Consider the following 24558-nt stretch of genomic DNA (forward strand, 5'->3'; position numbering starts at 1 on the left):
GTCCTGTTGGATTCCCGCTCAGGGCACGTGCCCGGGTTGTGGGCTCCATCCCCAGTGAGGGGCGTCAGGAGGCAGCTGATTGATGTTTCTCTCTCACATAGATGTTTCCATCCCTCTCTTTTCCTTTCTCTCTAAAAAGTCAATAAAAATATATTTTAAAAAATAAAAAGATTGAGAAGAAAAGTAATACCAAATATCGAAAGACATTTTTATGTTCTAAAAAATTCCTAGCATTGCCCTTGAATTAAAGAGAAAGGTGAATACAGTTGAAAGTAGACATCACAAATACTTTCCTAGCCTATAAAAGACCTTAATTATGTAAAAAAAAAAGATCAATTACAGGATTATGTAGAATAAAAGCCGACAAGTAGACTCTAACAGGCCCAATAAAAATTTATATGTTTTTTGGATTTCTGAGTGGAATGAATAGTCGTTGGTAATGAAGGAAGAGAAAGTTGCTGAGGCCAAAAAATTGTGAAAGGGTATTAAATTTATTTTAAAATTTGCTACTTATTTTATATTTGTTGACCTGGATGATTTTAATATTGTTATCTTAGCAGAAAGTTAGTATGTTATAAATTTGCACTGTATTGAGGATCACACAGAGTTGCACACACTCAAAGGCATCCGTTTCCAGTAGTTCTCTATTGGTTCTATTGCAGGCATAGAGGTGGAAGGAAAGAGATATAGCCAGTTTCCCATGGAGAATAGCTGATAAATAAAACTTATTTAATTACTTATTATAATCATAAGTACAAATGTACTCATAATTTAAACTATTAAAGTATTCCATAAGTCCTAGGTGGTAACTAAAACAATAGCACCTATATGGTTTACTTCAACATATAAGTTGAGATAGCAAATTGATACCATAATTTTTTATTTTAATTTTTTTCTATATTGATTTTTTTTTTTTAAGAGGGAGAGGAAAGGAGAGAGAGAGAGAGAGAGAGAGAGAGAGAGAGAGAGAGAGAGAGAGAGAAACATCAATGAGAAAGAACATCGACTGCCTCCTGCATGTCCCCCACTGGGGATTGGTACCACAACCTGGGCATGTGCCCTGACTAGGAATCGAATTGGTGACCTCTTGGTGCATAGGTCGACGCTCAATCACTGAGCCACACTAGCCAGGTAATACCATAATTTTAATAAAATAAAATGATAGATGTATGTATTTAATATGAGATCTGATGATTTATGACCACAATTAAACCTTTTGATATTGATTAGTAAATGATTATATAAGAAACAATAGTCAATTCTCAATACCTGGAACATGGTGAAAATTCTATAAATGTTTATGGAATGTTGCAAGCTCTTCTACTTAAATCTATCATGAAAACAAATGGAAAAATAAACACTCCACTTTTTTCATCTGAGATTTTTCAAACAAATGTATTGTTTTAGAAATGGTAATTGTAAAGACACCAACCATTTAATAATCTACAGTACAGTAATAACAATAGCTATTGTATTTTAAATCCCTGCCACTTACCAGATGTTTTATATTATCTCATTTAATTCCCTTGAAAACTCAATAAGCCATTTTTTTTTTATTATGGCATACTTATATCAGTCAATTTAGTTTCCTGGAGAAGATAGAAGAAGGAGACAGAGGAGGAAGAGGAGGAGAAGGTGATAATGAACACTTATTATGTGCCAGACCCTATTCTAAGATAGGCATAGATATAGATGTAGATGTAGACGTAGATATAGATATCTATACATTTATTTCTGACAACAACCCTGTCAGATAAACACTAAAACCTTACCAGTGTAGTGGTTTCTTCCAAATTGGCTGGAGGGACAATTATGGGGGCAACTGGCTTTTGTTCCCTGATAACATTTCCTATAGGATCCTATAGATGTTGCTACATGTATAGGGACTCTTAGTTGCTGTCAATGAAACTTCAAATCAGAATGACAGTATTGGATACTTGAGTTTACACAGTGAAAGTTATGGTGGTCTTGAAACTAAGTTTAGCGTATTTGAGAATTAGTCCATATTATGTCCAATAATGAAAAGTAAAATATAGAAAAGATCTATAAAATTTGAAATTTAGTAGTTTTACAAAAGATAACATAGAAATGGTCAAATTTGACCAAAGGTTATAGTTCGAATAAATGAAAATTATTTATTCTGGACCCCAGAAATCTTATATCAAAAGATATTATTCACCGGGCTGCAGTGGCTCAGTGGTTGAGTGCACCAAGTGGTCACCAGTTCGATTCCCAGTCAGGGCACATGCCTAGGTTGTGGGCCTGATCCCCAGTGGGGGGCATGCAGGAGGTGGCCAGTTGATGTTCTCTCTCATCGATGTTTTTCTCTCTCTCTCCCTCTCTCCCTTCCCTTCTTTCTTCTCCTCTCTCTCTCTCTCTCTCTCTCTCTCTCAATAAAGAAAAAGATATATATATATATATATATATATATATATATATATGAAAAGTTATCTAAAGAGGATGATAACTGTTCATCATGTGGCATTTAGGGATAGAAGATTTATATTAAAAAGAATATTATAAATCAGTGAATTAATCAACTATATATGCTTCGTGGTTAACTGTCCAAATTGTGGATTAGCCAGGTTCTAATTTCACCAGCTACACACATTTCAAAAGTTATTGCTGAAAAATTAAGCAATTATGAGAAATTGTATAATAATGAGAAACTGAGTTATAGAAAATATTGGCCCTGTCTGGTAGTTCAGTTGGTTAGATCATCGTCCTGATGCACCAAGGTTGTGGGTTCGATCCCTGGTCAGGGCACATGCAAAAATCAACCAATGAATGCATAAATAAGTTGAACAAAATATTGATATTTCTCTCTCTCACTCTCCTTTTCTCTCTCTCTCAAATCAGTAAGTAAATAGAAAAAATATATATTATTGGTGTAATGGCTTTGTAATTTTGTGTAGATACAATAAAAAATAGTAAAAACTAACATAATTATAATAATAATAGTGAGATCTGTCTGGTCTCCATTCTGAAATTTTAGAGTTAGTTTCTTCATAATAAACCTTGAGTGTCATTTATCATTAGTAATTTCATTTTAGTATTTAAAAGAAGAGCTTAAAAGACACACATCTTTGCATGTTTAAAATTGTTAGCGTTGCAGCTAAAAATTAGAGATGAATAACACATGCTTTTTCCATCCTTTATGCATGTGGCTTTGTGACATACACATTTTTTAATGACTTGTATTATTCCTTGAGATAAGTTGTATCTTCTATTTTTCCCCCTACCTGTCCTCAATGGAGGATGGTACAAATATTTTATATGTCTCACAGATTTGGTTTACTCAACTGAAAAAAATAATTTGGATGATGGGGAAATAATTTTATTATAAGTTAATTATTTCCCTCAAAGCCATAGTCTGACCAGAACCCATGTCCATGTCCCCTATTTATGTAACTGTATTAAGATTTAATTTATCCTTTTTTGAAAAATGTGGAAAAATTTTTACGGCATTAATGTGCTTTAACATGATGAGCTAGCATATTGATTAGTCTTTTCTTTAGGTTTTTACTTGAATGGGATGACCAACCATCCATTTTTTTCCCTGGGAACTGTCCTGGTGTTAGGACTGAAAATCCTTAGTCCTGGGAAAAATCCTTGGTTCTGGATAAACTGGGACAGTGGTCACCCTAAGCCTGGACAGCTTAAAGGAATTGGTTTATAGGTAAAGGAGAAATCACATTCATACAAAGTAAGTAAAGAGGTGTTAAAATAAATAGAAGAGTTTTAAGTATATAATTTCTATCATAAGAAAGGTAAGGGTTGTAAAATCATGAGTGAAGTTCGGAGAAAAAGTCAGTTATCTATAAAAAGTAATTTAATACTTCCTATTCCCGTGCTAAAGAGGTACAATTGTTAAAATGCAACGTCATCGGCTCTTTTCTGTTTCCTGAGTGTCTTGGTAGGTTTCTCTGATTTCCCTTGTTGGTGTGATATTGTGGTAAATAGCAGCTGATTCACATCCCATCCAAATCTCCAGTGTCCTCAGACCCTTCGCAAATCTGGCGCTCAGCCCTCTCCTTGCCAGTTGCTTCCTTTCCCCAAATCCCCACATGTCTCCTTCCTAAGCCATCTGCTCCTTTCTTCCTCCGATTAGCGCTTTCCTCGGGTCTCCCACTTTCTTTCATTGTTCACTGTCTGTTGCTTCCTTTTCCTCTCTCCTCCCCTAGAGGAAATCAACATGCTTAATGCAGGTGATGTCACAGAGCCCTTTTCTCTGAGAAGTTCAAGTTGTGTTCCTGCAAAATAAATATGTAATTCTGTTGTGCGAAGGTCAAAGGAAACTGGTGTAGTGAACCAGAATTTGTTTTCTGTCCATCTTACATGAAGAGGTATACACACTTTATATTTTGTCTTTTTTAAGAAATAAAAATGTTAGCCATGATTTAAGTTAAATCAATATAAATCTATAATATGAATCATGGGACTGAAGAATTGTGTTAAAAAGTCAATGTATGGCCTGTTCGCCTTTATTTTCAAACGTAATCATTGAAACACAGTGGAGCAGTAGAATAAAATATAATCTTAGGCATTATGAGACCACATTATAACTTCAGGTTCCGATACCTATTAAATGCATGATCTTATCGACATTCTGATCTTTATAAATTCCATTGTTTCCATTTGTGAAACAAATGGTCTAATAATACTTATATTGGCTCATGGTTTTATTGTGGGAATCCAGTGAGAAATACATGTTAACTGTCATTGTAAATGGTGACACACTCTATACTCATTAGTACTGGGTGTTCTGGTCATTATTGTTGTCTGTATACCTGCCTGAACTCTGGATATATTTAGTCATCAAAACCTTATTGGAAAAGAAAAGTCAGAAATGGTGTCATTACAATTTCAACTTTTTCCAAATAAACCAGAAGACCATATGAATGTACATGAAAAGAGACCCAGCATTTATGTATCTTCTGAAGTTCTATCGACAGCTGATAAACAACTGTGAGAAAATTGCCAGTTTTTCAGAATTGCCATGAGTATTTAGTGTTGGTGAAGATTATGAGTAAATAAAGTATTTAGACTAATACTGATATTAAGAAGCTAATTTGAGTCCTATGTACTCCTTTATCATGAAGTGCAATAATCAACTGGAAATTCTACAAGTGAATTAAGCCCTAATGCACTAAGGCAGGTACCATGTGTAATAAGTTGATCTCCTGTGCATTCAGAACAGTCCTTGTTCTGTACAGTTCTAGAGTCACTGAGAAATGTTGTGATTCAGATGAGGTATGCTGGTTGAGAAAGGTTGCTTTCTCTTTCTAAGAAACATCCTGAAATTTTCCAAAAATATGTACTTATATTTGAATAATTACACATCCACTCATCACATTAGGACTCTGAAACTAGAAAAAAGAAAGACAAACATTTCAGACCTCCTTGTGAAGTCCACATACTCTTTTGAAATGATTGTGATAAACTAAATCATTCTCAGTTCTAGCGCAGACATTAATTTAGATGACAATATGATTATGAACATAATTCCAATGAGTATTTGGTTTTTCTCTTGCTTTTCATTATTTGGGTTCATGTGCAGTTAAAAGCTTGGATATCATGAGCTTAAGTCCTGAATGATTAGAGTCTTTGCATAAGCTCTTCCCTCTGCGTGGCCCTGACCCTGTACCTGCTTTGTCTGACTCACTCATTTGTCAGGTTTCTACTTGAAGGCAGCTTCCTCAGAGGAGCCTTCTAAAACACCCCACAGTGCACACCCACGTTAGATTTATCCTTCCTATTATTCGTTCCTTTCTCTTTTACAAAGTATTGTTCTTTTTTGCAACTCATGATTTATATATTACTCATCTAATATACATAAGACACATAAGGGCCAACTGTATTCCCTGTGTCTGTCTTATAGTAGGAGTTCAATATATAGTTCTTAAATTTTTTTAAATGAATGAAATATAAATCAGAATTATGTCTTCTAACATACCCAGAACTGTAAAGTTGCTACTCTGAACATACATGATTTTATTTCCATATGCACTTACATATTTGTTTTCTCACTCGTCTATAAAATTGAAAAGTTGTATTATCCACACCATTTTTTTTCTAAAGCATGGTTTTTCATTGGCTTAACAGTAAGAGAAGGAAACTATATCATACAAGTTAATTATGTGAGTCAATATATTTCTGCAAGTGTGACTTACAGGTACAGAATCGTAGACAGTGAGCTAACTTGAGAGGCCGTGACTATGCAAGCCCCTTCATTTTTAAGAACAGGAAAATCAGGGCAGTAATTTGCCCCGAGTAACATAATGGATCTGCTGTGAGTCAGGAGTAAGAGCCAGAGCTCAGCCCCTTTCTTCTCCTGTTCTGATTCTTCCCGTGACAAACTAGAACTGATCACTCCTCTGAAACAACACTTACACTTGACTACGCTATGTCCCACCAAAAAATCCACAGGCAGAATATTCTGTTGGATTCATTTCATACAATTTTGCCACTTGTTTCGTATCTTAAATTCAAAATTTCCTCTCTTAGGAGCAGTGTAGAAAGTAGTGTTTTCAATATATAGGATTTAACAGCATCATCTGCTTATGCATCAATTGGGTACAAACATGACCTTCTGTAAATTTGATTGTAATTCTGTGCATAATTTTGCTTTATCAGGTAGATTTTAAAGGACAGCTCTAAGTTTATCTTAAATAATTGTCGATCTTAGCTTGCCTCCAAATTTCATTCAAAAATAAAAATAAGTTACAGTGATTTAAGTAATAAATTAAGTTTAATTTATGGTCATGTGGGGTAAGTCTGTTATATTTGAAAGTCTTTATGTCCATTGAGAAACTGCACTAACAACTCGACCGTGGTCAAGTCCTTTAATTTTTGAAAATACTAAAATAATATATTTCCTGACTATTTATTAGGATTATTACACGATCAAACCAGAACAGGGAGGGTGTTTTGAGGACTATCAATGACAGCCTCATTGTAAGGTGTTATTTTAAGGGTTCCTATTTTAATTTCTAGTTAATATTTACTGTACACTAATAGTAATAATTTTCAGGGGTGAGAGACCAGAGATTTAATTAGATATATAATGGATTAGACAAACAAAAAGCAAGCATGCAAACAAAAACAGAAAAACCAACTGATAAAACTGTAGTATATCCTATTTTGATAAATTTTTAAGTGCACATCAAGTATATGAATCTCCTTCTGTATGATGTATACCTTTCCGGGGCTTTATAATTTGTAATCTGCATGACCATTTTGCCTGGATTCCTTGAGACATCTAGTTGCAATTCCTAATGAAGTCCACAGAGAGGGTGCAAGAATGCTTATATGCAAAGATAAAGTAGCAGAGGCTAAATATTTTCTAGTTCAACAAATGATCTTTGGTGACTTCAGGAAACTATATGCTAAAATATTTTCAAGTTTTCTCTGAGTAAAAGTCCTAACATATGTGAAAAATCAGAATAATCTTGAACAGTTTTGGTACTGTACAATATTGACATTTCATCCTGTGTTGTGTTGCCTGTCGATTGTCAGTCATCTTTTAAATCTCTGAGTTGATTCTAGCCTTCTGATTTTTATTTTACCGATTTTCTCTAAAACAGTTTTGAATATTGTCCCCCAAATCTAGCTCCACCCAAATGTTAGTTTCAGCCAACGCAGCATTAGATTGCATAGAGGAATGCCCAGCGGATCTGCCCAAGCTGCCTTCCACGCGGAGTTCCACCAACTCCCGAAATTCAGTGGTCCAGAACCTGATGTGAATGTCCACTGCTTTTTAGCATCCATGATTTTTCAGTCAGAGTAGATCTTCCAGAAAGTTGAGAGTGTCTCAGAAATTTGAGGAGTCAACCAAAAAAGTTGTGCCTCATAATTCAGAGTAATTATCAGTACACTATAATAACCAGCATTATAACTAAAAATGAACATGTGGTCAGATGACAAAGCCTGTCATAGGAATTTCAGATTAGCTTCATATTCTGACATAGAAAGGACACTTACAAATATTGTTCTCACTTATGTTTTTTTCCTTATCATAGGTGTTCTTTAAGTAGCCATGTTTCTTCACTTTCTAAGCAATTCGATGTATTTGTTTAGGCCATTAAATTTCTCCAACTAGCCAAGGACTAGTGAAATTTTACTACTGCCTGGGAACACTTTGTAGGTTAAAGTAGCTTGCCAAGTTAAAGTTACAATCTTTTGTGGTTTCAAGGATGCTATTCTAACCAGTTTATTTTCAATGTTCAGTTAATTATGGATGAAGTATTTTCTCTCTAAAGATACAGTTTTAAAAATGTGTCTTTGGTGTTACCTCAAAAAATTAAAAACTCTACTTCCATTTGACCTAGTGATCCCACTTCTAGGACTATACCCTAAGAAGCCTGAAACACCAATCAGAAAGAATATATAGCTCTGGCCGGTTTGGCTCAGCGGTTAGAGCGTCCGCCTGTGGTCCAGAGAGACCCGAGTTCGGTTCCCGCTAAGGGCATGTACCTCGGTTGCAGTTTGTCCCCGGCCCTGGTTGGTCGTGCGGGTGGCGGCCACTCGATGTGTCCCTTTCACATCGATGTTTCCCTCTCTCTCTCTTCCTCTCTCTCCCTCCCACTCTATCTGTACAAAAAATGGAAAAATGTCCTTGGGTGAGGATAAAAAAAAAAAGAAAGAATATATGTACCCCCATGTTTGTAGCAGCACTATTTACAATAGCTAAGATCTGGAAACAGCCCAAATGTCCATCAGTAGACGAATGGGTAAAAAAGCAGTGGTACATATACACAATGGAGTACTATGCAGCTGTAAGAAAGAAAGATCTCTTATCCTTTGAGACTACATGGAGGGACCTGGAAAGTATCATCCTAAGCGAAACAAGCCAAACAGAGAAAGACAAGTATTATATGATCTCACTTATTTGTGGAATATAATGAACATAACAGTCTGAGGAATGGGGTAGTCCCAGAGACATGGAAGTGGGGTACAGACTGACAATCCCCAGAAGAGGGGGTGGTGGGGGAGAGATAAACCACAGAACTTATATGCATGTATGCATGAACAGTGGACATGGACAACAAACTGGGGACAGGGCAGGGGGGGGGGGGGAGGGGGGAATCCGTGGGGGGAAAAGGAGAAACATCTGTAACAAAAATTAATTAATAAAAAATAAATTAATTAAAAAAATAAAATAAAAACAAAAAATGTGTCTTATAACATTGCTTATAAATATTACCTGTAATTTGGAAAATATATGAGAAAATGATATCAAAATGTTTTCTGGTAAATTCTCTGTTTTTAAAAAGTTTACTTTTCTAATTGCTTGTAACTTTTGTGTTTGCTCATGTTGGTCCAGATATTTTTGTTTGTTTGTTTGTTTGTTTTTATCCTCACCTGAGGATATTTTTCCATTTTTTGTACAGATAGAGTGGGAGGGAGAGAGAGGAAGGGAGAGAGAGAGAGAAACATCGACGTGAAGGGACACATTGAGTGGCTGCCACCCACACGACCAACCAGGGCCGGGGACAAACTGCAACCGAAGTACGTGCCCTTAGCGGGAACCGAACCCGGGTCTCTCCGGACCGCAGGTCGACGCTTTAACCGCTGAGCCAAACTGGCCAGGGCCGGATATTTTTTTTTATTTACAAGAGGCAGAATGAATTGTAATCCTTATGAAAAAAAATAGATCGGAAAGAGCACTTGATTGTGCAAGGCATTCTTTCCTTAAAACACAGCCGAAATGCAGAACCAAAGACATTATTTTCAGCCTTTAAATTTTAAATCTGAGCCTGTTAAAGGGGGTTGGAATTATTATTTCATTATTTATAATTGGGTAAAATTGACTTTATCTCTTTATCTTTTCCATATTATCACTTTATTTAGATGCTAACTCGAAGAATAATCCCAAATCTTACGCTGAGGGTGATGTTTTGTCTAATCTAACGCAGAATCTGCACTTTTGTTTAAAGTCTAGTTGCTTTAAAACTACTAATTGGTAGTATTGGTAACATCTGACCATTTCAATTTTCATCTTTTTAAACCCAAAGAATTTGATAATATGCTAAATTGTATACTTGAAAATAATCTGCTGTGCATTGACAAAATTACTAACAGATGGCACAGGTTTTCCCTTCTTCTTTTTTTTTTTTATTAATGAATTATTTTTGTTACAGATGTTTCTTCTTTTTCCCCCACTGATTCCCCCCTAGGTTTTCCCTTCTTAAATCTCACAAATCTAAGTGATCACAAAGCTTTGAAGGCTGATCACACAAGGAACAGACTTATGTTTAAGTTGTCTGTAACAGCATCTTCTTGCATGGGAAAATTTTAAGAGCACTTGAACTTGATCTATATAATACTGGTTGAAAATAAGGGAAATTTATTTCCTCGAGTGGATAAAGTGTCATTTACTGAGGAATCCATTATTTATTTCTTTGCCTCTTAACATTCACAGTGTCACTCATCTCTTACCTGGATGTATCACATCATATTGCCCTATGCATCATGCTTATAAAAGATCATGTCAGATTTCCCCATCTTTATTAGGGAAGCTTATAAATGTTCTGTTTAAATTTTAAGCATGCCATGAAAAAAGTGCATGTTTATATAGGAAGAGTTGTTCCTCTGTATAGGAACTAATATAAGAATTTACCTAACTACATTTCTTCTAAAAATAACACATGCACATGACATTTCTTCTCCCCACTGGATAGACTAATGCAAGTAGGTTGGACATCTAAATCAGCCAGGCTTAAGCGCCTGTGATGGAAGGATGGCCATCAGCCTAACCCAGGGAGGTCCGCCAACAGCACCTCTTCTCTCAGTCTTGGGTCTCCGGCTCAAAGACTGTACATTTACAAGATATTGCTAATTTGTTGTTTGTGAAGGGGGAAGCAAAGAAAACACGAGCTCTTGTTTTCTGTCCAAAAGAAAATGCTCTATCTAAGCTTTACTTTGTATCTATATCGACATTTAGTCTGTCTACTAAATGACCTGGTGCAACTTCAGATATTCTCTGAGCCTTAGCGTTCCCATCCCGGAATAGGAAAAGACACCTCTCCTGTGGGACTTGTAAAAGTGAAAGATGAGACACGCAGCCGTGTCACGGATACGGCACATGCGGTGCACCATGCTTCTCATTAATTACAACAGTAATACTCCACATTGTGTTTAAATGTTAGTATGTATGAAATTCACCACAGATTCACTGGCATATGTTTTATTTGTTTGTGAAGAAAACTATCAAAGGCATTTTACACTTAGGATATAAATTTTGCATGTTTTTGCAATTGTTTTGAGCTTTAAAACTTATATTGAAAATATCAGAACTTAAATTTATTTATTAATTTTGTATGGAGTCATCAGAATTCGAATTTGTCTTCCACAAATAAGTGTAAAATAGTATATTTCTAACAACTTGTAAAATACCAAGCCTTTTTCTGAAGACATAATGACTGATATCAAAGAATTCCATAGACTGTATCCAATTTCTCAAATCTTAAAAAAAATGAGTGTGTCTTCTATGTAAGTGTTGTGCTGTATTAGACATGACAAACTCCTTGCCATCATAGCATTTATATTTTATGAGGAAGAAAGTCAAGAACATGAGATTAGGTTTTCTTTTTTAAATTGACATTATCTTGCTCCTTTATTTTTCCACTGACATCACCTCCAACAGCACCTGCCCACCATTTAATGCTGGAACCTCCTAATTAGGTTTGCATGGAAGCAACCAAGGATTTATGAAATTCTGAATCTCAACTCAAAGTTCAAACAATATAACTCACATACTTATGGTTAGAGGAATTCAAAACACTGAGATCCTTAACACCATTAAAACTTTTTGCACTACGATTTCTGTTCAGTATGTTTTGTATTGGCCTGAGTACTAAACCATGTATGACTGAGAAAGATTGTCCCAAACAAATATATATTTTCCCAGATAACTATAGAAATAAGGCAGCAGGATGCATTTTTTTTTTTTAATCTTCACCTGAGGACATGCTTAGAAAGAGAAAGAGAGAAGAGCGTCGGCCTGCGGTCCAGAGAGACCCGGGTTCGGTTCCGCTAAGGGCATGTACCTCAGTTGCAGTTTGTCCCCGGCCCTGGTTGGTCGTGCGGGTGGCAGCCACTCGATGTGTCCCTTTCACGTCAATGTTTTTCTCTCTCTTCCTCTCTCTCCCTCCCACTCTATCTGAACAAAATATGGAAAAATGTCCTCGGGTGAGGATAAAAAAAAAGAAAGAGACAGAGACAGAGAAACATTAATCAGTTGCCTTCCATATGCTGTTCGACCAGAAATCAAACCTGGAACTGGATATGCACCCTGACTGGAAACCAGACTGAACCTTTCAGTGCCTGGGATGACTCTCCAACCAGCTGAGCCACTCCAGTGCAATGCATTTATTTTTTATCTTCACCCGATGACATTTTTGCATTTATTTTCAGATAGAGCGGGAGGGAGAGAGGGAGGAAGAGAGACAGAAACATCAACGTGAGAGAGACACATAGACTGGTTGCCACACACATGACCCCAACCGGGACTGTGGACAAACTGCAACCAAGGTACGTGCCCTTAGCGGGAACCGAACCCGGGACTCTGGTCCGAGGGCCAACACTCTAACTGCTGAGCCAAACCTGCCAGGGCAGAGGCTGCATTTATATTTTTACTTACTGTTTGTCCATGAGTTAATCATGAGTTCTCAGGAAATAGTGAGAAGTACAGGTGGATAATTCTGAAGCTTAATGTAACAAAAAAAAAAAAAAGAGTTTGTTAAGCTCTAGCTCAAACTTTCCTTCCCAAGATTTTATTCTCTCAAGTGTGAATTACCCTACTTGGTTTCTATTAGGAAGTATGGAGATATATTTGCTTTAACATGTGAAGTGGTGGGAAGAGGAGTATTATTACCTCTATTTTATTGTATGTTATCCCTTATGAAATAAAGCACACATTTGCCAAAGAACTGAGTTAGGTCTTGGCATAGCCTTGTAATCAGTAAAAGCAAGTGAGTAATTGGCCATATGGATATTGAGTCTCTGACCCTGGTCTGATGAGCCCTGACTCTGATGAATCAATTAAGCTTGTCACTTACAAGTTTCTTCTTGCTCACCTTCGATTCTTTGTAGCTACTCTTACTTGTATAGAATCATAATAAATGCTATTAAATGCTTTTATTGATTTTTTTATTTTTGCAAATTACAAATGTTTCCATAAAGTAATTATCCTTCCTTAATTTTCTTATTTGATTTCCATAATTTCATTCTGAATCCAAGAATCTCTTGCATATTCAACCTTGATTTGACTTAGTCTGTCTTGGTTATGTCTTCTTCAGAATGTAATGAACTTAAATTTTAAGAGTAACAAATTATACACAGTGTCTGGAAAAAGTATTATCTTAGCAAGGAATGTGGTGGTGAGAGAAATTCTCATACTGGAACAAAATTATAGAGAAGAATTAAACATAAAAATCCATGGAGAGAAAAAGGGATTTACTGTGTAAAAAATATTTTCAGCTGGTGTACATGTAACTCAAAAGAGCCAAGTGTTTGAAAATGAGATTTTCTCCCCTCAAATACTATGAGCATTTATCATCTTTATTTCTTGAGTGTAGTCATAATTCCTCTGTAGATTTTTATTTCAGGCTGTCCTAACAGTGACTGTATGTAAATTCAGAATTATAGCCAGATGGTTGGACGAGGTGATAAAAAGCAAACCTGGTTTTGTAGGAAATGAAAATTGCCCATAAGACTTTGTTGTTACCTTTAAAACAGCAGGACATTGTTTCATGAGACCTGTGAAGGAACTAGAGCATTAACTTTAATAGCTATGAGCTAAATTAATTTCCCATATGCATATGCAGAGTACTACCATGTCATCCTCAGGATTTTCAGAGATAAACGTGTATCAGCTTGCTTACTTTGGGGACCTCGATAACAAAGCTATTTTCTTCCAAAACCACCCTTTATGTTGCCTTCATTTTATAGGGTTCACTTTTGGGTTCTGATCTTAATGACGATCAGAGGCACCTGGGGAATCGGAAAAGCCCTTCCTGGGCGCATCTGCTCTCCCTTCCCAGCACTGAGCAGTCTGCGCCTGCGGATTCCCTGCAGGGCGCTTTCTCCTTGCTCTGGCTTTAGGCTGCATGGCTCCCACTGGCTCACAAAACGGGCGTCCAGGAGCAAACGTCAAGTCTTCCTGTGGACGTCGAGCCACACCTACATAAGCAAAATAGTCGTGTTTTAAGGAGATCGTGTTTCTTCTTTCTGTTATTCCTTGTTAAAATGAGGGTTCATGAAAAGGTCCTCTGGTGATGTAAACTAGATAGATAGAAGGTGGTAATTGATAGCTTCACAGAGAAAACCATCCCCTTTCTTTAACTTAGCAACGTCTCTCTGCAGGGAGGCTCCCACTTACCTGCAATTAGCAACACAGCTCTTCCCAATGGAGTCTGTAATCAAATTATCCTAGGTGTGCTTCTGCAGCAGCCAGCAGCCGACTACCAACCTGTGCGTCGCCAGAAGGAAGACTGCAGAAGTTCAGGAGGAGAAATGGAGATAACAGACGTGCAGCGGCTGTGTTCCGCGGCGGCCATCCTCCCGGGCCTGCTTCCCAGCTGGCAGCTCTCCAGGCTGTGTGGAGAGCCCTGTGCTCCCGCTGGGATAACTGCTGTTTCTGCATGAGTCTCTTGTTGCTTCTCTCTGATGATCAAGTATGTTTCAACGCCTGGCTGAAAGCATGTTGGTTTTTAAATGGTATTATAAAGTGTACCAGCAAACAATTGAAATTGGATCATGTTCTCTTGTATGCATGGAGCCCAAGCAAATATGGAACGCCACTAGAGAGATCCTAATTGCCTCTCTCTCCTCTCAATTCCACTCCTAAGAGAACAGTTGAAAGACCTTTAACAAGTTATGCTGTCTTCTTGTAATGCAGTTTCTTTTAATGTCACCAAGAAAAATGTAGAATGGTCATTTGATTGCATTCAGTTTGTCATTTTTTTTTTCTTTTATTGATTTTAGTAAGACAGGAAGTGAGAGGGAGAGGTGGACACATCGATGAGAGAGAACATCGATTGGCCGCCTCCTGCATGCCCCCCACTGGGGATCAGGCCCACAACCCGGGCATGTGTCCTGACCGGGAATCAAACCGGTGACCTCTTGGTGCATGGGTCAATGCACATCAGCTGGACTCAGTTTGTCATTTTTATGTGTTCTGTACAATCAATATGTACTTACCCCAAAATCCTTTTCTATATAAGATTTTTTTTTTGCAAATCCCAAGAACATTATGTCCACTTTAAGTAGGCTCTAAAAGAGGAAATGAGCTTTGCATAAGGATGGATATATTAAATGAATTAGTAACATCCGGTGGAAACCCTTACAATGTGATTGAAATCTGGCTGAATTGATTTTTTTTTTTTGGTAATCTATAGTAAAAAAAAAAAAGTAAATATTAGCATATAGTCTATTTTTTCATAGTTTAACCCTTCTTTGGAGTACAGCTGCTCTCTGTTTGTGTCACAGTCCGTTCTGAAGTGGTCATAAGTCCATGCAGCTTACCTGACAGCCTGTGGATGAGCCACGTGACAGGAGGTCACCTCTGGTCGAAAGGCTTGAGTGGGGAATAGTTACAAGAATTCATTTCCTCACCCTTCTCCCCCTCCCCCACTCTCCTCCCCCATCTTCTCTTATGTCTTTCCCTCTTAATTTAAGGTCTCTGTGAACCAGAATGAAATAACAATAGGGAGAGGTGAAAATTTTTCAAAAAATTTGTTGAGTGATAGTAACCTTTACAAAAAGTAGAAAGAATGATAAACTGTAATTCAGGGGAAAAGACAGTGATTTGGCTGAACTTGGTTTATTGTTTATATATTAACCTAAAATAAAACTTATGTTTGAGACTTAAATATGAAATCCTGAGGTCATGAATACGTAATATTGGGGGTTTTTTGTTTTTTAATTTTATTTATTGATTTTTAGAGAGAAAGAAACATTGATTTGTTATTTCAGTTGTTTATGCATTCATTGGTTGATTCTTGTATGTACCCTGTCTGGGGATCAAACCCACAGCAACCTTGGCATATTAGGAGGACTCTCTAACCAACTGAGCTACCTGGCCAGGGCCATGATATTTTTAAAAACATAATTTTTGCATGACAAGATTAGTACAAATAAATAAAAATTAATTTATTGACCTCAGCCAGGGTGACACAGTGGATTGAGCATCGTCACATGGACTGAAAATTCCCTGTTCAGGGCACATGCCCAGGTTGTGGGCTCCATCCCCAGTAGGGGGCGTGTAGGAGGCAGCCAATCTATGTTCTCTTTCATCGATGTTTCTCTCTCTCACCCTTCCTTTCTCTCTAAAAAATAAAAATCAATAAAAACATATTTTAAAAAATTAATTTCTTGAAAGTTGTTAAAACGATATTGATGGTGACTAAAGTAATACATATACATTGTTTTATGTTAATGATATTTGATAATGAAGTTTTGTCAAAAATTTTAATTTCTGATTACCAACTACATTAAAATTTAGGTTCCAAAGAGTGAAACAACAAAATTAGTAATGTGTACATTGAGAAATATAAAATACCTCATGATATTAAACATAATTAGTAAAAACATGAAATTATTTCATTCTAAATATGGCTTCTCTGTTAAGTATTCTTATTGAATTACCTGGACGTGTGATCGAGAAATATTGCCAAATAAGAGACACTGTAATTTCTTTGATATGGTGTAATATTTGAATTATATGAGTTATGTTTTACTTGGTTATATATATTTTTAAATTACTATGAGATGTGTATTGTATTCAATCCTTTGTCTACAATTTATACAATATAATTACACTACCTCCAGTGGTTTTGCTTAATTTAGAATGCAACAAAGCATGATTGTTTTAAAAGATACTATAGTATATGTTAGAAGGTATACTTGAACCTCAATTGTTTACATTGAAGGGTGATATGAATCTTACAAAGTAATGGGTATTATTTCAGGTTGCAAAGTAATGGGTATTATTCCTCTTTCTCCCTTTCTCTGCTCCCTATTCAAATAATTATCTTTTTTGGTTGATTTTTGTTGTTGAATTCATGCTAAATTTTAAAGAAATAAAAGCTGTTATAGTGACTCTTTACATGTCTCTGTTGAAAGAAGTCCTTAGGGACCATCCCAAACTGTCCTGTAACTTACTTCAATAAGGAGAATGTCTGGGGGCTGTGACTGGCCATCTGGGGTACCTGCATCTCATTGTCATTATGAAGTCTTAAACCCATGAAAAGCACTTCTGGAGCTTACAACAGCTTGATAACTGTTCTGTAGGTCAAAGATTTAGGCAGAATTGACAGCATTGCTATCAAGAGGTATTCTGGCCAAAGAGTTGGTAGTGAATTGTTTAAAGATGATACACTAGGCTGTAATTCAAAACTTCTCGTCTCATTTACTTTGCAAAATAGTATGAAACAAGTAGTGGTTTAAAAAAAATCACGTTTTTCAGAAAAAGTAATTTTTAAGCCCTTGTACTCAAAAAATATTACTCATCATGTTAATCCTGTTTCTCAAACAGGTTTATTGTACATGAATATTTCTAAGCTCTTCATCTTGTAGAAAATTCTAAAAATTAAGTACCATATAATATCTCATTGGTATGATGGCACCTATGTATCATGTATATATTATTTAAACATATTTATCCTTTAGCACTATAAATCAGTATTCTTTTAATTCATTATTATGATGCATTTAAAAAATAGTATTTCTAGTAAGGAACACAGATTTGAATGCAAAGTCTGTGAAAGGAAATGAGATAAATTAGATGACAGTGTGGCGGTTGGCAATTTGAAATCATCTTTGAAGCCCTTAATATAATTAGTGGTTTCGTTTTTGGTCTGCTGAATTCAAGTCACATTAGGTTAATGTAATTAAAAGCAGAAAAGATTTTGTGAAGCCAAACTAGTTAATTAGCCCCAGTGGTTTAGTATGTTAACCTGGAGGTGTATGAATAACATTGTGGGGGTGATGCCTGAAAAAAATTCCTGTGTAACAGATACTGCAAATCATCTGACTTGCTTTAGGGTAGAAATGAAGACATACCATGGAGTTCATTTGAAGTTCAGCTTTATTTCTGATTTTAAGCACTGATTGCAGGGTAAGCTGTATACTCCATACATAACCAGACAAAAAGCTTACCTAATTTACAGTTGGTAAGAAGGCATGCTTGTTTGTGTGCAAAGAAAAATAAGTTTTTCTTCTTGTATTCTGGAAAAAAGGAATTCTGATTGTAGTTTTTTCATGCTTACCAGAAATAGAAAATGATTCTCTTCAATTTTGGTTGAAAAGCTACACCTTATACCTGATTTTTCTATATTATCTTGTTACACAGCAAACATTTTGGTAAAGGAGATGAAAGCATCTTGAAAGGGATTTTCAACTACTTCAGAAAAGCCTTCAAGTGTGAGAGAATGAGAGAAGACTTTTTACCCCTAAGGAAAATAATCATTTATAAGTTCTTAAAGGGAAAATGCTAGCATGTAAGAATCCTATATATCAAATACATTGAGGTATTCCATACCTTAATGTCTCACAACATTTTTTTTAATCTGAGGCTGTTTCAAAGAAAAATATAAAGTATAAAGATATTTGAAACTTGAAATACTTCGACCACCTTTTTCTTTTTTTCTCCTCCTTGTCTCCTTCCCCAAAAGGAGCAGGACCATGGGGTCTTTTCTGCTTCATTTTCATCAAGTATGGAGATAGCCGAGGCCCCCCTTCAAGCACTGTCTAGAGCTTATGGAAATGTGGGCTTCTAATGTGGTTACCGCTGTGGGCTGGTAAGGTATATGGTAATGAGAAAGCAGGGCCTCTGCTTTGGATTCCTGACAGGCTAGTTGCCAGCATATTGTCTGAAAGCTTAACAAATTCTGCGTCTCCACTACCGGGACTATGTTAATTGAAGCAGTGTGGCCGCGGTGCAGTGTTGAAGGTTGTATCTGTTCATTAAACAAACTCGTTTTTGATAGGTTTACAATTTGGCTGTCAAGTCCAGCCGCAGGAAGAGACCTGCCAAGAAATATTTCTCAGCTTGTTTTAAATAGTGCTGTTTTTACATTTATAGTATTTTGTATGTTAGACATGTTTATCTTTTCTATGTAGAGAGAGGAAACATCAAATTCTGCTTTGCAAAAGGGGCCCTAAGATATAGACTGTATAAAGTCACCCCTTACAATCAATATTTTTATATGACTCAACATAAAATGTGATTGTTAATAGTAGGTACTTCTTGGAAGCTTGTGTGTTATATTTGATCAGGTTATAGTACTGTTTTTCTGCTCTTCTGTTTATTGCAAAGAACAAGCCACCATGTAGTCCACATGTGTGACTGTAGACTGGAGAACTATGGCTGGTGGTTGGCTTTGTTTCACTTCAGCCACTGGCATAAAGCCAAAGCAATTTGAATTTATAGAAATTGAAAGCTATCATTTTCATTCATTATTTTATTATTTCTCTGTAATCTTTGAGGACATACATTTTTCCCAGGATTGCTGACACTGTTTAGTCTTCCTCTTAAGTTGTAACATCTACTTCGGGATCCTTCAGCCATGACTGCCAGTGAGCGCAGAGTGGAATGTAGTATTTGTAAGATGTCTCACTGCTGAGGTGGAAGTTGTGTGCAGATAGTTGTACCAGTCTGGGGAGTCTAGACAATGAGTTCCCAAGGAAACATTTATTGCAATACCTAGTTTTACCACGCCTTCCTTTTGTCACTTTAACCCAGCATTTACCCTTAGGCCTGAGCCAGGTCTCTTGGAGAACTCCTCTCTGCAATGTAGGCTATTTAGCAGCCTCCCTGGCCTGTTCTGTGTCCGTCCTCACCCCCTCCCATTTGTGAGAACCGAAAATATAATTGCCAAATATCTCCTGGGAGAGGGAGGGTCATTGCCCCACAGAGAATCACTGTTTGGGAGGAAAAAGGATAAATGTATTTAGGTTCAGAATTACTTGTTTCTAAAGTTTTGCTGTAGTGATTTAAATACACATTTTTCTGACAAAATCTATGGAAGATGTGTTAGTAATAATGAAAATCTTCTGGGTGCCTAACAAAAAAGATTAGACAAATATCTCTTAAGTTATTAAATTCATAATTATAATGATAATGTACAGGTTTTGTATGATTAATCTTATGTAATTCTCATAACATCCTTGGAGTGTGTATTGACAGTATCCCCATTTTAAAGATGAAAAACAAGCCCTGGCCAGTTTGGCTCAGCGGTTGAGCATCGGCCTGCGGACCAGAGAGTCCTGGGTTCAGTTCCCGCTAGGTGCATGTACCACAATAAAATAAAATAAAATAAAGATGAAAAACAAAAGTACAGAGGAGTTAATACTTTGCCTAAAGTCATATAATACATCAAGGCATCCAGTGAGGTACCTGACTCCAAGGTCCATGCTCACTTTGTTTTGCTGGGTAGATATATCTACTTTTGATCAATTTATAACATTATCTGAGATTTTAAAATCTTTAAAATAATTTTTGGTATATATTTTGATTTTGACTTTGCTTTCAACCTAAACAATATTGGTAAAGAATAGTTTAGGCAGAAAAACAGAGGTGCAGTTTATTTGACTTCATTTAGCCATGGTGATTAATATCTATGCTATTGCTAAAAGAAATAAATGCATTTTTTCTTATTAAAAATATTTTCTAAGTTTAATATTTTTTCAGAACTCAGTTATTTTTCCCATTCATATAGATATCATAGATAAATGAACACAGCTGTGACAAAGGTTTGCTTTTCGTCATATTATGACAGAGAAAAATATTTCATACAGTGCCTGGTGACTTACTTTTAATTTGAACAGTAGATGTGATTTAGCAAAGAAGTCTGTGAAGTAAATTTTCCTGAAACAGTAACAATTTATTTATATTTCAAACAAAAACATAGCTATGTGTTCCCAAAGCATAAGTCTTCTGGTAGACTGTGTTGGAAAGTGTTTCCAAGATTGCACCAAGCATAATATATAGTCGGGCACTGGTAACAGAGTGTACACAACACACTCTTTAGGACTTTATAGCTTTCTTTGAAATTTTCAGTTATTGTTTCCTCTCATTCATTCAACATTGGAATGTTTCCATGACTGAGAATCTCCTGGCTGTCTCCTCATAACTCTTGTTAACTAAATTCCCCTTCTTCTCCATTTATACAAATTCTTTCAAAATGTAATAGCGTTGGGCTGTAATATATAATGTTAATTGGTGTCCCACGTGTGCTTAAGCAAGTTGATTTAAAACTCTACATTCCCAAGTATTTAAGATTTGTAAAATAAATTAGTACTATGTCATACTGAAGCTATAAAAACAAATTTGTATTGTTGAAAATTATTTATATTTGATCATTCTTTGACTTATTCTACCTATATGAGTATCTTTTAAAATTATTCTTAAAACATTATATTTTATTGTAGACAGAACTCATTGACTTAACATGTAGAAAATGACTTAACATTTATTTTCCTTTTCCTTTGCTAGCAATCCCTTCAGAAATGACCTGAGCATGTAAATATGCAAGGACATTTGAGGTTAGATTTTGAGCTATAGAAGGAGGCTCAATGTTTCGTCCAAAGTTAGAGAGCCAATGAGGGAATATGTAGGATAACATCTCAGACCACTTAACTTCAATATCAAGAACAGAATTTGGCCATGGCTGTTTTTGCTCAGTGGTTAGAGCGTCGGTCCACAGATCAATGAGTCACGGTTTCGATTATGGTCAAAGGCACGTACCTCGGCTGCGATTTGTCCTGGCCCTGGTCGGGGTTGTGTGGGAGGCAGCCACTCGATGTGTCCCTTTCATGTCGATGTTGTTTTCTCTCTCTCTCTCTCCCCCTCCCACTCTATCTGAATTAAAATGGGAAAATGTCCTCAGGTGAGGATTAAATAAATAAATAAATAAAAATCATTCTTAAAAAAAAAAAAAAAAAAAAGAATATAATTTTTCACCTTCCTTTTTTCTGGAATGATTTTGTTTCCTCAAGATTTTGGAAATATTTATGTGAGTTTTCAAAATAGGTACAGGGTGAAAGGTTATAACAAATCTTCTTGCAAGGATCTTGATGTCATGGTTCTCACATTTTCTGCACCACAAGCACTCAAGTTTATTCAACTCGGGTCGAGAGCTCTGGCTGTGCATTACTGTCATTTCGTGTGCATCTCATACAGCCCAAATTTTACCTTGACTAAAATCTTAGCCCTGGTCCAACTTCCTGTGTGACATTCGACAAGTCACTTTCACAAAAATTTGACTATTTCCCAGGCATTGGGACTGGTCCCAGGGCTATAAAGAGAAATTATACAGACTTCTCAGCCTCTGGGTTCACAGGGAGCAAACCTGACGATTAAAAGCATAATGAGAATGTATTGTGTTGATAGGCATGGCAGAGGTATGTAGGAGGAGAAATTATACTTTTCTGAGCTACTGATCCCTTAAATGATAAATGAAATTATACTTTCTCCTCACGGTCTTACAGCAGGTTTATACTAAAAACCAAACATTAAATGATATATTCACACAAAAGCAACTTTATAAAACATAAAAGTTAGCACTATGATCCAATAGCCTTAAAGTTGGGTATACATTTGATTTAAGAATCTCACTTTGAGGCCTTCCAAGGAGATAATGCCCATGTGAGAAAATATATATACAAAAGGATGCTGACTTCACTGCTGTTTATAAAAGGGGGAAAGTGAAATACTTTAAACATCTACCACTAAGGAAATAGTTTGGTACAATACAAGTCCATATTTTATCATGGAATACTGTGTAACCTGAAATGGACTCTGAGGATCTGTACACAATGTCTTCGATATTTAAAGTGTAAAAATATCCTCAACATACGATTGAGTTGAAAATGCAGCTTTCAGAACAGCATGTATCCCATAACTATCTATATCTATTTATGTATATTGAGAGAGAGAAGAAGAAGGATGCTTTTAATGTATTGACAGTAAACTTGAGGAAGATTCTTTTTTCACATGACAGTTATTTTTTTCTTTGTATTATTTGAAAATTTAAGTCAGTATACATGAAAACAGTAAACCTCTTAACATAGCTTGTAACTGTTACAAACCTTTATAGAAACACTTCATTGGATAGCAGACTAGGTTTTGTGTATAAAAGCAGGTGGTGGTCAACAGAAATGTCTGAGTGACTACTCTGTACAGATATTACTCTCTGTATGTAGACACAGTCCCTGGAGAAAAGTCCCTGGATGGTTTTTATAATGGTACTTAGAGAATCACCATCATTTTTTAGTAACATGACTGAAAACAATGTCAAGTTCTAAAGCCACAGAAATTAAAATTACTCTGTTAATATTTGGTTTGTCCAATATAGAATTTCTAATTTGGTCGAAATAAGTCAATTTAGGCATTCCAAAACAGCCTAGCCTCACCTTAATAAAGTATTGGTTTCAATACATTCCTAGTGCATGATGAGGAATAACTCTGTCGGAATGGTTTCTTACCTCCCCCAAACCCTACCCCTTCCTCCCCCCCCCCCATCTTTCTTCCTTTCCTTCTTTGTTTAATTGATGCACAGCAGCACAGGATAACTCTGAGGTCAAAACCTCCATGAATAAACATTTGGAAGTTATCCCTGATGAAACTTTCGCAGGTTCAGGGCATTATAGGTATTCACGGGTAATTGAACTGAGCTCCCCACCAAAACAATATTAAATTAAGTAAAGATAGTTCAGGTTCCGCATCTCAATCTTTTTTTTTTTATCCTCACTGGAGGACATTTTCCCACCTTTTGCTCAGACAGAGTGGGAGAGAGAGATAGAAACATTGACGCGAAAGGGACACATCAAGTGGCTGCCACCCACAAGACCAACCAGGGCCAGGGACAAACTGCAACCGAGGTACGCGCCCTTAGCGGGAATCAAACCTGGGTCTCTCCGGACTGCAGGCCGACACTCTAACCGCTGAGCCAAACAGGCCAGGGTTCAATCTTAATTTATGGTTAGCTTCAGCCTACTTATTGTACTGGAAATCTGCTTACATTTGTAATAAATTCTTCTTCACATAATTAAATGTTCAAGAGTGTTCCCAGAGTGACTTCCCTGGTGACTTGTTGGTATCTCTTCAGTCTCCCCCTCCCTTGTCCCCAAGAAACGGCTTGGGCAGCAGCAAGTACTTTGTTTTATAAGATACCAGGTTCTGCAATGTTTTGGCAATTAAGAAATGTCCCTTCAAAGCAACTCTGGCAAATTAAGTAATTAGAGACATTTTTATTTCCACATCTGATAGTAGTAGAATATGCTTTCTTAAAATCACCTATTGCTAATATACATTTTCATATTAATTATAGTCATAAGGTATTAAGAATTTCCTTCTTCCTAGCCAGATTATTCATGCAATTTTTGTTTGTTTTCATATAACTACATAATATGAAAAAACTTGGCCAGTTCAGAAATACAAATTTCTAGCTATGTCACTATAATAAATCCGCAAGTGATTTTATATTGTACCTTTGGAATGAATTGTTTAAAGTTACCACCTATAAATACAGCAAATACTGCACACTGGCTCTT

General features: G+C 36.3%; 1 protein-coding gene across 1 annotated transcript in view; it reads left to right on the forward strand.

Moving 5' to 3' along the window:
* Positions 1-24558, forward strand: part of ROBO1 (roundabout guidance receptor 1) — a 539216-nt gene that overhangs the window by 405160 nt on the left and 109498 nt on the right. The gene's annotated exons all lie outside the window — the stretch shown is intronic.

This window comes from Molossus molossus, unplaced genomic scaffold, assembly GCF_014108415.1.
Source record: "Molossus molossus isolate mMolMol1 unplaced genomic scaffold, mMolMol1.p scaffold_m16_p_5, whole genome shotgun sequence".
Classification (NCBI taxonomy): domain Eukaryota; kingdom Metazoa; phylum Chordata; class Mammalia; order Chiroptera; family Molossidae; genus Molossus; species Molossus molossus.